Genomic DNA, 11841 nt, shown 5'->3' on the forward strand with positions numbered 1-11841 from the left:
CGGTATAATATCTGAGTCCTCTAGAAATTCTCTGTAACGGAAGACGACCCATTATTTCCCTCTCAGGGCACCATGTGAGCCTGACCGAATCGTTGGCGGAGGAGCAGTCGAAGGCGCTCGAACTGGAGGACCCTCCGACCAACCTACATTGCCGAGCATTGGTGGCATCCTGTGGATGGTGGAGCTAGGCGGCAAAATTAACGAGGGCGATTGACGCGAGATGGGGATAAGCTGGGTGGCGCGGGACTTCAACGATCTGAGAGCTCGGTCACGTGATTGACATGGCAGCGGCCCCGGAGGCGCATGGCAACGACGGAAGTGACGACGCTAGAAGGAGAAAGAGAGATTGGGAGAGAAAGAGAGATGAGGAGAGGAAGCACCGTGGGGTTACCCTAGTTTTATGTTTCCACCGTGCGCGACCTAGTTGTCAATTTGTGTTTGTGGTAGTTTCGGGCAGGCCAACGCTGCAGCCCAATGTGGCCCATCAGTGCGCAAGCCAGTGCAACCAAGATAGGGGCCACGACGTGGTTCTCCGAAATAGTACCACCTCGCGTATATGTTTTAAATTCAAACTAAAAGCGTAAATTCACAGAAAGAAAGCGCATTGTGACGGTGAACCCACAGAGTCAATCCGTGCTTTATTATTAGGATATATATATAATAATATATATAGGGAGAGATAGAGCATTTAAATATTGGTTTTTGCTACTGTTTTATTCACCTAAGAGTATTTGAACATTTTATAAAAACTTGGTTTCTCCACCAATATATCTTATGAATTATTTGTCACAATACGTTGAAATATTTTATTGTTTATCAAAATTTCAAATTTGATTTTGAAACGCTTTGATCTAACACGAGGTTAGCAACTGTAATAGAGGTGACGTGGCATCATTAGCGTAGGTTTACTGTAGCATAATTATCCGGGCGTCACAGCTGACTTGGCTGTCGGAGGAGGGGAAGAAGATCTTAGGCGTCTGGAGATGGAGCCCGAGATACTGCTCCGCTGTGATGGAGGGTTTCGTCGTTGAAGCAGCTCCGGTGAGTTGTATGACGCCGAGGCTGAAGCAGGACAAGAGAGACAACGTTAACCTGAGTGGAATTCTAATAGCATCTTCAATAGATGACGTAAAATACATAACCACAAAGTGCTAGATGTAAAATACAGCAGCCGCTCATCTCTGAACTTAACTGTTGAAACTGAATTTAACTGTAGAAACTGAACTTAACTGTCGAAACTGAATTTTGCTGTCGAAACTGAACGCGCTAGAGGTGAGGCTACACGTCAGTTGAATGACTTTTTCATCTCTAGTCAGTCGATTTTGCAGCCGTTGGATATGAAATCAAGGGCCTGCAGTTCATCTTCAACCTCCACCCCCCTGAGCCGCCAGCCACCACCGGCCAAACAGCCGCCCCCCGCCGCCCGCGGCCGGCGGTGCACCGCCCCGCCTGCCCCGAAAACACTCCCCACCACCGGTACGCCGCCGCCCCGTCCATCCACCGGTACGCCACCGCCCCGTCCATCCCTCTAGCCCCCCCCCCATGCCAAGCTTTTTCTCCGCTGATACCCACACCATCGCCCCACCACCGCCGGCGACCATCGCCCCCACCCTGAACCCTAAGATAGATAGTGAGGTACCTCTCCGGCGAGCCCCCCTCCACATTGCGGTTGGTTCTTCCTTAACTCCGGCAAGCCCCCCCCCCACCCCCTGAAAATCGACTGACCCAAAAGTTGATTCAGTCGACTGAAGTGTAGCTAAATTGGAGCAGCATCGCAAGCAAGAGCAAGAGCGAGAGTGTCGGTGTCAAAACCGGCGGATCTCGGGTAGGGGGTCCCAAACTATGCGTCTAGGCGGATGGTAATAGGAGGCAGGGGACACGAAGTTTTACCCAGGTTCGGGCCCTCTTGATGGAGGTAAAACCCTATGTCCTGCTTGATTAATATTGATGATGTGGGTAGTATAAGAGTAGGTCTACCACGAGATCAGAGAGGCTAAACCCTAGAAGCTAGCCTATGGTATGATTGTCTATTTTTTGTTGTGTCCTACGGACTAAAACCCTCCGGTTTATATAGACACCGAAGGGGGCTAGGGTTACACAAGGTCGGTTACAAAGGAGGAGATACACATATCCGTATTGCCTAGCTTGCCTTCCACGCCAAGTAGAGTCCCATCCGGACACGAGACGAAGTCTTCAATCTTGTATCTTCATAGTCTAACAGTCCGGCCAAAGGATATAGTCCGGCTGTCCAGAGACCCCCTAATCCAGGACTCCCTCAGTAGCCCCCGAACCAGGCTTTAATGATAATGAGTCCGGCGCAGTGTTGTCTTCGGCATTGCAAGGCGGGTTCTTCTCCAACTTTCAAGTGTTTGTAAGTAGTGTCCGGCTCCATAAATGTTGAACCTCTCAGCTTCTGTGCACAATAAGGGCTATCTCCCACACGTCGAATGAATACGAGGCGCCAGGGCGTTTTTACATTCGCCCCCCTAGACAAATAAATAAATTGTCTATTAAAGGGATGGGGATTCTTAGATCCGATCCTTATCATCCTCCCCCAGCGAGAATTCATCAGAGCGTGCTTCAGAAAGATCTAGTCCAGCATGCCAACCTCCGCAGCTCCTCCTCCCGCCCCCGTAGCCCTAAGCCCGGTGATTGGGAGAGGTGCTCAGTCCCGCACAGTCGATTAGTCGAATTGCAAACTAAGGGATTTCTCCCTCCGGCGTATATGGTGCCCGTTCGAGCCGGGCTCGCCACCTATAATGGCGGGGCGCAAGCGGAGAGCCTTCCTTGTCCCACCATGGGAGAACGGGTCTGCCTTGTTCCTTATTTACTAAGGGGACCCGTATTTCCAATTCATCCGTTCCTCCGCGGGCTCCTGGAGTTCTACGGCCTCCAATTACACAATCTCACCCCTGCCTCCATTCTACATATCACCGGCTATGTTGCTCTCTGCGAGTTGTTCCTGGGCTGCGAGGCTCACTTTGAGCTGTGGAAAAGGCTATTCTGCCTTGTCCCTCGCACACAGAGGGAATCGCTTTATCAAGTGGGTGGAGCCGAAATATGGTGCATCACCGATACCGGATACCTATCCAGTACCCCGAAGAAGCCGTCCGAAGAATGGCCTTCAGAATGGTTCTACATGGAGGACGTCCCCCTTCCGGACCCTGTTCAGCGGGGTCTTCCTGAGTTCAACAATGCTCCTCTAAAGAAGCGCCGAAGTTGGCGCCCACAGAGCCCCAGGCGGAAGACAACAGAGAAGTCCTTTATCTGATGAACCGGATCAAAGCACTGGCTCGATCAGGATTGACAATAATCGAAGTTATGTCGATTTGCATAATGCCGGGAGTGCAGCCACTTCAATATCGTGGGCACCCCATGTGGTGTTATAATGGGGCGGATGACGCCACCCGCTGCGGGCGTAAGGGTCCGGACAATGCTGCCGCTCTAGCGAAGATTCTGTCCGAACTGTTCAAGGGTGAGGAGGAGGAGTTCACCCGCATCAAGCCACGGGATGGATTCTCCATGTACAATCCTCCAAGCTGGGTAAGTTATATCTTCCCGCTCCCATTTTTCCCGCATTCTTTGTCTTAAGTATTCACCTTGCCACTTTATGGCAGGAACTGCGAAAAGCCATAAAGGAGCTCAGGAGCCCTTCTCCACAACCGGAGGACCCTGACCGGGCCCTCGACTCCGGACTCGAAGAAGATTTGGTTATATCCGTGGAGCTGATAGATCGGCAGTTCTATCAGTTAAGCTGCCATGATGCCATGGTGGCCATTACGTCCAACTATCCCGGACTGCTCCCTGCATCGCACGTAAGAAAAACCAAAAATCCCAACTCCAAAACTAGGATCCCCTTTTAGACACTTCACCCACCATATACACATGGCATTTTACAGGGAAGGCATTCGGGACGCCCTGCCGAACCCACGGCAATGCGCCAACAGGAGGCACCGAGGCCGGGTAGGCCAAAAAGGAAGGCGGTCAGGACGGAGACGCCGGCGCAAAGGTATAACAGACCCCGCTCCGTGGTTATCGTCTTTCTTGAAATATAATGACACCCGCGTTTCTTTAACAAAAAAAATGCTCGCCGGAATATGCCCGGCGATGCTGCCAATCAAGCTTCCACCAGTCGGGCGCCAGGACCGGACATGGAGGCAGAAGGCGATATGGGGCAGGCGCCGGATAATCCCCCTACAGAGGATGCAGATAGATTATCTGCTACAAACTCAGAAGTGGAAAGCGCCATGAATCATAGGCGCCACCGGGCCGTACTCCGCGACGCTTGTTTCCCACCAGAGGCGTTTGACGCCTTCAATTCTGGAGAGGCGTACCTCCGTGCTGCTCAAGATGGTCTAGCCAGAGCCACGGATCAGTATGTAAAGAATGTACGGGTGAGTAAATCTGATGATTTATATGTATCAGTAGCCCCTGAGACTTGAAACAGTTAGCAGAACTGATTTAAGGATCATCTTTAATGTGGAGGTTCTTACAAAGAAGAATACTAGGCTGTCCCAGGAGCTGGAGGAATGCAAGACCCAATTGGGGGCCGCTCTTGCCGCATTGCAGGAGCAGAAAAAGCCTCCCGCTGGTAACATTTACTTTAAAGAATGGTGGTTACCATATAGTGTGCGGCATGTCTGCAGATCTAACAATTGATTTTGCAGATGAGTCCGAAGAAAGTCCGGGGGACCAGCATGTTATGCGACAGCTAGAGGCTGGCAAACGCGTGCTGACTAAGGTTATGCTGGAGAAAAAAATCTCCAAGACGCCAACATTAAGCTGAACATGGAACTAAAAAACGTTCGAGGCCAGCTTGCGGACTCCGAGAAGGAGAATAAGCGGCTTCGGCGCGGCATTTTCAGTAAGTGTTTGAACAAATCCTTTTTAAAGGAGTTCGGCGAAGAAGCTATCCAACAGCGTTATGTCTGTAGGTATGCTGACGGGTCGTCTCGCGGAGGAAATGCCCGGGTCTGTGGGTGATCTTCTGTCCAAGCTGTCACATCTGCACGAACAAGTTCGGCAGGTGATGCAGGGTGTTGCCTAGGCCTTGTGGTCATCCGTCTCCCTGCCAGAAGGCGTTGCAGGGCTTGCGGAGAAGCTGAAGGGAGCATGGCGGCGCTTCCGTTTATGGAAGATATTAGCCTGCCGACAGGGTGCCAGAGAAGCCTGGGCCATGGTGAAGATGCGGTATACCAAGGCAGACCCAAATCACATGGCCGAGGTCGGACCTGTGGGGCCCGACGGAAAAGAGATCCCCGTTAGCTTAGTTTATGGGCAAGTAGAATTAGCCGCAAAGTATTCACAAAAGGATTGTAAGCTGGACCGCCTGTTGGATGGTATAGAGGAGGAATTTAGTCAGTCTGCATGACTATGTAATTAAAGTGACATGTATAATGCCTTCTAGCCGGATTGTAGATCATTTGTCATTGCAGACCTTTTCGCTTCAACCTCCGGGCCCGATAGTCCAGAGTGAATCTGAATACCCGCTCAGTTATATAAAACCGGGGTATGCGTGGAGACCAGGCGTAGGGGTCATTAGTGCTTTATCAGACAAGTGCCCAACTAGTTATGTTATATTACATGGGTAGTAAGAAACATCTTCCAGGGAGAATAGTTCCGTTAAGGGTTCCTTTCCCTGGGTAAGCATGCCCTAAAGTGCATGTCCGGACTGCAATAAGAAACGTAGAAAAAGCATCTGGGGGCAGATATGGACAATAAATAAAAATCATCTTTTGTTCACTGACCGAATATTCCCTTAAGAACGCTAGCTTTCGGCTTCACCCAGTCTGAGGTACACATCCGGCTGACCCGACAGTAACAATCGCAGAGGTGCTCCCCTTATGCCCTAGCCGAATTAACGGGAACGTAGGGCATAAATACAAGAGCCAGGCAACCCAGCTTGGCCAAAACTTAAATCATATCGATGCATATAATGGTGAAAAAAAGGTACATGCAGAAGTATAACACATGTGTTGGGCGTGAGGCCCAGATAAATAATTTAAGCTTCTGTGAAAGAAGCTCCTAGGTATGAAGAGTGCAGCTAGCGCATCTGTAATGTACAAGTGAGGCACAAGGTGATCCTTGAAGGCCTAGAGAAATAATAACAGAAAGAAAGAAAGGGAAACAAGACAGATGATGTATATGCAGAAAATGGACAAAGGGAGGGGACTAACATAGAGTCCGGTGCTAGGCGTAGAATCTTCGGAGCCTGGCCGCGTTCCATGGGTTCGGCTCGAGTTGACTAGTCGATGCATCCCGCAGTCGATACGCTCCACCGGTCAGAACTTGGCCAATAATGAAGGGACCTTCCCATTTGGGCTCGAGCTTGTTCTTTTTCTTATCCGGCAGGCGTAGAACTAGTTCGCCAACGTTATAAGTTTTGGCCCGTACTTCTCTGCTTTGGTATCTGTAAGCCTGTTGCTGATAAAATGCGGAACGGGCTTTGGCTACATCGCGCTCCTCCTCCAAGAGCGAGAGCAGCAGCGCGAGCAAGAGCAAGAGCAGACAAGGTAGGGGACCAAGAGCAAGAGCAGAGCAGCAGCGGAAGCGAGAGCTAAAGCAGCAGTAAGTCCTACTGATGTGGACGTCGCCACCGAGGGAGTGACATTGTGGAGAAAGTGGCCGGCGACTCCGCCGTGGATGGAGCCGCATCGTGTCGGCTCTGGACCGAGCGCCGGCAGCACCGTGAGATCGAATCAAGAAGAAAATGCGGCGATTAGTGTACAACCTCTTTGGTGGCGCCGATTTGGCCGCATCTTCATCTGAGGAAACGGTGATGATGATGCTCTTCCGGTGGTGCAGGTGAAGACAGCGGTGTGGGAATGGAGGTGGCGCGAAAGACGAGGGGAACATCGGGGCAGCTCCTTGGAGGCGGAGGACGGGGTGGCTGAACCGGCGGGACGACCAGATCGACGACATATCCTCATCCAGTACGGTGGATGAGGGACGTCAAGGTGTTGATGTGGACAACGTCGTCGGGGAAGAGGCTCCGGCTGGGTGGCAGACGGAGGAGGGTGTGGGGCTTCGCGGGTTTTCCCTACCTCGATGTACGAATGGGTGGATGGATGGGATGGGAGTGGGGAACCATGGCTTAGGGACGCGCTTGTCCGAAATGTGCGGTAAGTTACGAAAGTACCCCCACCGATTTTAGGTGGTTCTTTCGGTTCAGGGGTATCATAGGCATTTCACGTGTCGGGATTTCATAGGAGGTGGGAGTTTTCGCGCGCGTTGTAATTTTGGAATAGCAAGGTACGGGTTGAGATGGAGGGTGTTGTTGGAGCACAACGAGACAAAGATATATCTTAAATATTTCGGGCTAACAAGGCGCGGGTTGAAATTTTCGGACAAGCCTAACATGTACTGTACCAAATCAATTCGCACTACAAATGTCATTCAAAACTTTGAATTCATGTTATGTTCAATTAAAATATTTCACTATTTGTATAATGCATGCAACTTACTACTCAAATGAATGTTTTAGTGCATTCCAAACATATATACTCAAATGAACTGAGTACTACCGCTTCAATATGAACTAAATTTGAATTCGTTTCTCTATTTGAATAAGATCTACAATAATGATTGTTGTGAAGTCAAAGCATTTGAATTCATTTCTCTATTTTAAAAAGATCTACAATCATCATTATTGTCAAGTTAAACCATCGTCTGTGTATTATCTTCACAGCACACCACATGATTAGTCTCGAGTTACATATGAACTATGTGTACTATATGAACTCGAACTCAATTTTTTGAATCCACTTTATGTTGACTTCAAATCATAGTACATTTCAAGCTCTAGCTAGATCTTCATAATCTAAACCATGTCTCATATGTATAATGTGTTTATCACATTATGTATGGTGCCCCGCCCCCTACACCTACAAGTATTTAGATGTGACTTGCAAACACCACACATTACCACAAATTCAAATAAAATATGAGAATGTTCGATATATAGTATTGTTTAGATTGTTCGATATCTAGTTGTAAGCTGCAAACGCCACACATTATCACAAATTCAAATAAAAATGTGAGATTGTTCGATGTATAGTATGGTTTAGATTGTTCGACATTTAGCTGTGAGTTGCAAACGCCATGCATAATCACATTATCGTATAACATGTGCAAAACCACAACACGCGTATCACCTCTATATTCATGCATGCATATGTTTAAAACACTATGATCTCCTATTCAAATATATGAATCCACTTTCATGTCAAATTATGATCTTTGTTAGTCTCTTACACCCACACAATCCTCTAACCTTAGTAGCTATCACTAACTTTCTCTCGTGCATGCACACGCCCTCCTCTACCTCTGATGTCTACACAACCTTCTTCTTGTAGACGTTGTTGGGCCTCCAAGTGCAGAGGTTTGTAGGACAGTAGCAAATTTACCTCAAGTGGATGACCTAAGGTTTATCAATCCGTAGGAGGCGTAGGATGAAGATGGTCTCTCTCAAGCAACCCTGCAACCAAATAACAAAGAGTCTCTTGTGTCCCCAACACACCCAATACAATGGTAAATTGTATAGGTGCACTAGTTCGGCGAAGAGATGGTGATACAAGTGGTAAATGGATAGTAGATATAGGTTTTTGTAATCTGAAAATATAAAAACAGCAAGGTAACTAATGATAAAAGTGAGCGTAAACGGTATTGCAATGCGTTGAAACAAGGCCTAGGGTTCATACTTTCACTAGTGCAAGTCCTCTCAACAATAATAACATAATTGGATCACATAACTATCCCTCAACATGCAACAAAGAGTCACTCCAAAGTCACTAATAGCGGAGAACAAACAAAGAGATTATGGTAGGGTACTAAACCACCTCAAAGTTATTCTTTCCAATCAATCTGTTGGGCTATTCCTATAAGTGTCACAAACAGCCCTAGAGTTCGTACTAGAATAACACCTTAAGACACAAATCAACCAAAACCCTAATGTCACCTACATACTCCAATGTCACCTCAAGTATCCATGGGTATGATTATACGATATGCATCACACAATCTCAGATTCATCTATTCAATCAACACAAGGGACCTCAAAGAGTGCCCCAAAGTTTCTACCGGAGAATCATGACGAAAACATGTGCCAACCCCTATGCATAGGTTCATGGGCGGAACCCGCAAGTTGATCACCAAAACATACATCAAGTGAATCACGTGATATCCCATTGTCACCACAGATACGCACGGCAAGACATACGTCAAGTGTTCTCAAATCTTTAAAGACTCAATCTGATAAGATAACTTCAAAGGGAAAACTCAATCCATTACAAGAGAGTAGAGGGGGGAAGAAACATCATAGGATCCAAATATAATATCAAAGCTCGCGATACATCAAGATCGTATCACCTCAAGAACACGAGAGAGAGAGAGATCAAACACATAGCTACTGGTACATACCCTCAGCCCCGAGGGAGAACTACTCCCTCCTCATCATGGAGTGCACCGGGATGATGAAGATGGCCAACGGAGAGGGATTGCCCCCTCCGGCAGGGTGCCGGAACGGGTCTAGATTGGCTTTCGGTGGCTACGGAGGCTTCTGGCGGCAGAACTCCCGATCTGTTGTGCTCCCAGATCGTTTTAGGGTATATGGAGATATATAGGGGGAAGAAGTACGTCAGGGGGGCCACGAGGGGCCCACGAGGGTGGAGGGCATGCCTAGGGGGGTGGGCGCGCCCCCCTACTTCGTGGCTTCCTCGAAGATCCCTTGACGTGGACTCCAAGTCTCCCGGGTTGCTTTCCTTCCAAAAATAAGTTCCGTGAAGTTTCAGGTCAATTGGACTCCATTTGATTTTCCTTTTCTTCAAAACCCTAAAATAGGCACAAAAAAACAGAAACTGGCACTGGGCTCTGGGTTAATAGGTTAGTCCCAAAAATAATATAAATGTGTATAATAAAGCCCATAAACATCCAAAACAGAAGATAATATAGCATGGAGCAATCAAAAAATTATAGATACATTGGAGACGTATCAAGCATCGCCAAGCTTAATTCCTGCTCGTCCTCGAGTAGGTAAATGATAAAAACAGAATTTTTGATGCGGAGTGCTACTTGGCATAATTTCAATGTAATTCTTCTTAAATTTGGCATGAATATTCAGATCCGAAAGATTCAAGATAAAAGTTCATATTGACATAAAAATAATAATACTTCAAGCATACTAACTAAGCAATTATGTCTTCTCAAAATAACATGGCCAAAGAAAGCTATCCCTACAAAATCATATAGTCTGGCTATGCTCTATCTTCACCACACAAAATATTTAAATCATGCACAACCCCGATGACAAGCCAAGCAATTGTTTCATACTTTTGATGTTCTGAAACTTTTTCAATCTTCACGCAATATATGAGCGTGAGCCACGGGCATAGCACTATAGGTGAAATAGAGTGGTGGTTGTGGAGAAGACAAAAAAGGACAAGATAGTCTCACATCAACTAGGCGTATCAACGGGCTATGGAGATGCCCATCAATAGATATCAATGTGAGTGAGTAGGGATTGCCATGCAACGGATGCACTAGAGCTATAAGTGTATGAAAGCTCAACAAAAGAAACTAGTGGGTGTGCATCCAACTTTCTTGCTCACGAACACCTAGGGCATTTTGAGGAAACCCATCATTGGAATATACAAGCCAAGTTCTATAACGAAAGATTCCCACTAGTATATGAAAGTGACAACATAGGAGACTCTCTATCATGAAGATCATGGTGCTACTTTGAAGCACAAGTGTGGTAAAAGGATAGTAGCACTGCCCCTTCTCTCTTTTTCTCTCATTTTTTTTATTTGGGCCTTTCTCTTTTTTTGGCCTCTTTTTTTCTCTTTTTTTATTTGGGCTTCTTTGGCCTCTTTTATTTATTTATTTTCGTCCGGAGTCTCATCCCGACTTATGGGGGAATCATAGTCTCCATCATCCTTTCCTCACCGGGACAATGCTCTAATAATGATGATCATCACACTTTTATTTACTTACAACTCAAGAATTACAACTCGATACTTAGAACAAGATATGACTCTATATGAATGCCTCCGGCGGTGTACCAGGATGTGCAATGACTCATGAGTGAAAAGTATGAAAGAATTATGAACGGTGGCTTTGCCACAAATACGATGTCAACTACATGGTCATGCAAAGCAATATGACAATGATGGAGTGTCTCATAATAAACGAAAGGTGGAAAGTTGCATGGCAATATATCTCGGAATGGCTATGGAATTGCCATGATAGGTAGGTATTGTGGCTGTTTTGAGGAAGGTATATGGTGGGTGTATGATACCGGCGAAAGGTGCGCGGTTTTAGAGAGGCTAGCAATGGTGGAAGGGTGAGAGTGCGTATAATCCATGGACTCAACATTAGTCATGAAGAACTCACATACTTATTACAAAAATCTATTAGTTATCGAAGCAAAGTACTATGTGCATGCTCCTAGGGGGATAGATTAGTAGGAAAAGATCATCGCTCGTCCCCGACCGCCACTCATAAGGAAGACAAACAATAAATAAATCATGCTCCGACTTCATCACATAACGGTTCACCATACGTGCATGCTACGGAAATCACAAACTTCAACACAAGTATTTCTCAAATTCACAACTACTCAACTAGCATGACTCTAATATCACCATCTCCATATCTCAAAACAATTATCAAGTATCAAACTTCTCATAGTATTCAACACACTCATAAGAGAATTTTATTATTCTTGAATACCTAGCATATTAGGATTTTAAGCAAATTACCATGCTATTTAAGACTCTCAAAATAATCTAAGTGAAGCATGAGAGTTCATCTATTTCTTCAAAATAAAACTACCACCATGTTCTA

This window comes from Triticum aestivum, chromosome 4A (genome assembly GCF_018294505.1).
Source record: "Triticum aestivum cultivar Chinese Spring chromosome 4A, IWGSC CS RefSeq v2.1, whole genome shotgun sequence".
Lineage (NCBI taxonomy): Eukaryota > Viridiplantae > Streptophyta > Magnoliopsida > Poales > Poaceae > Triticum > Triticum aestivum.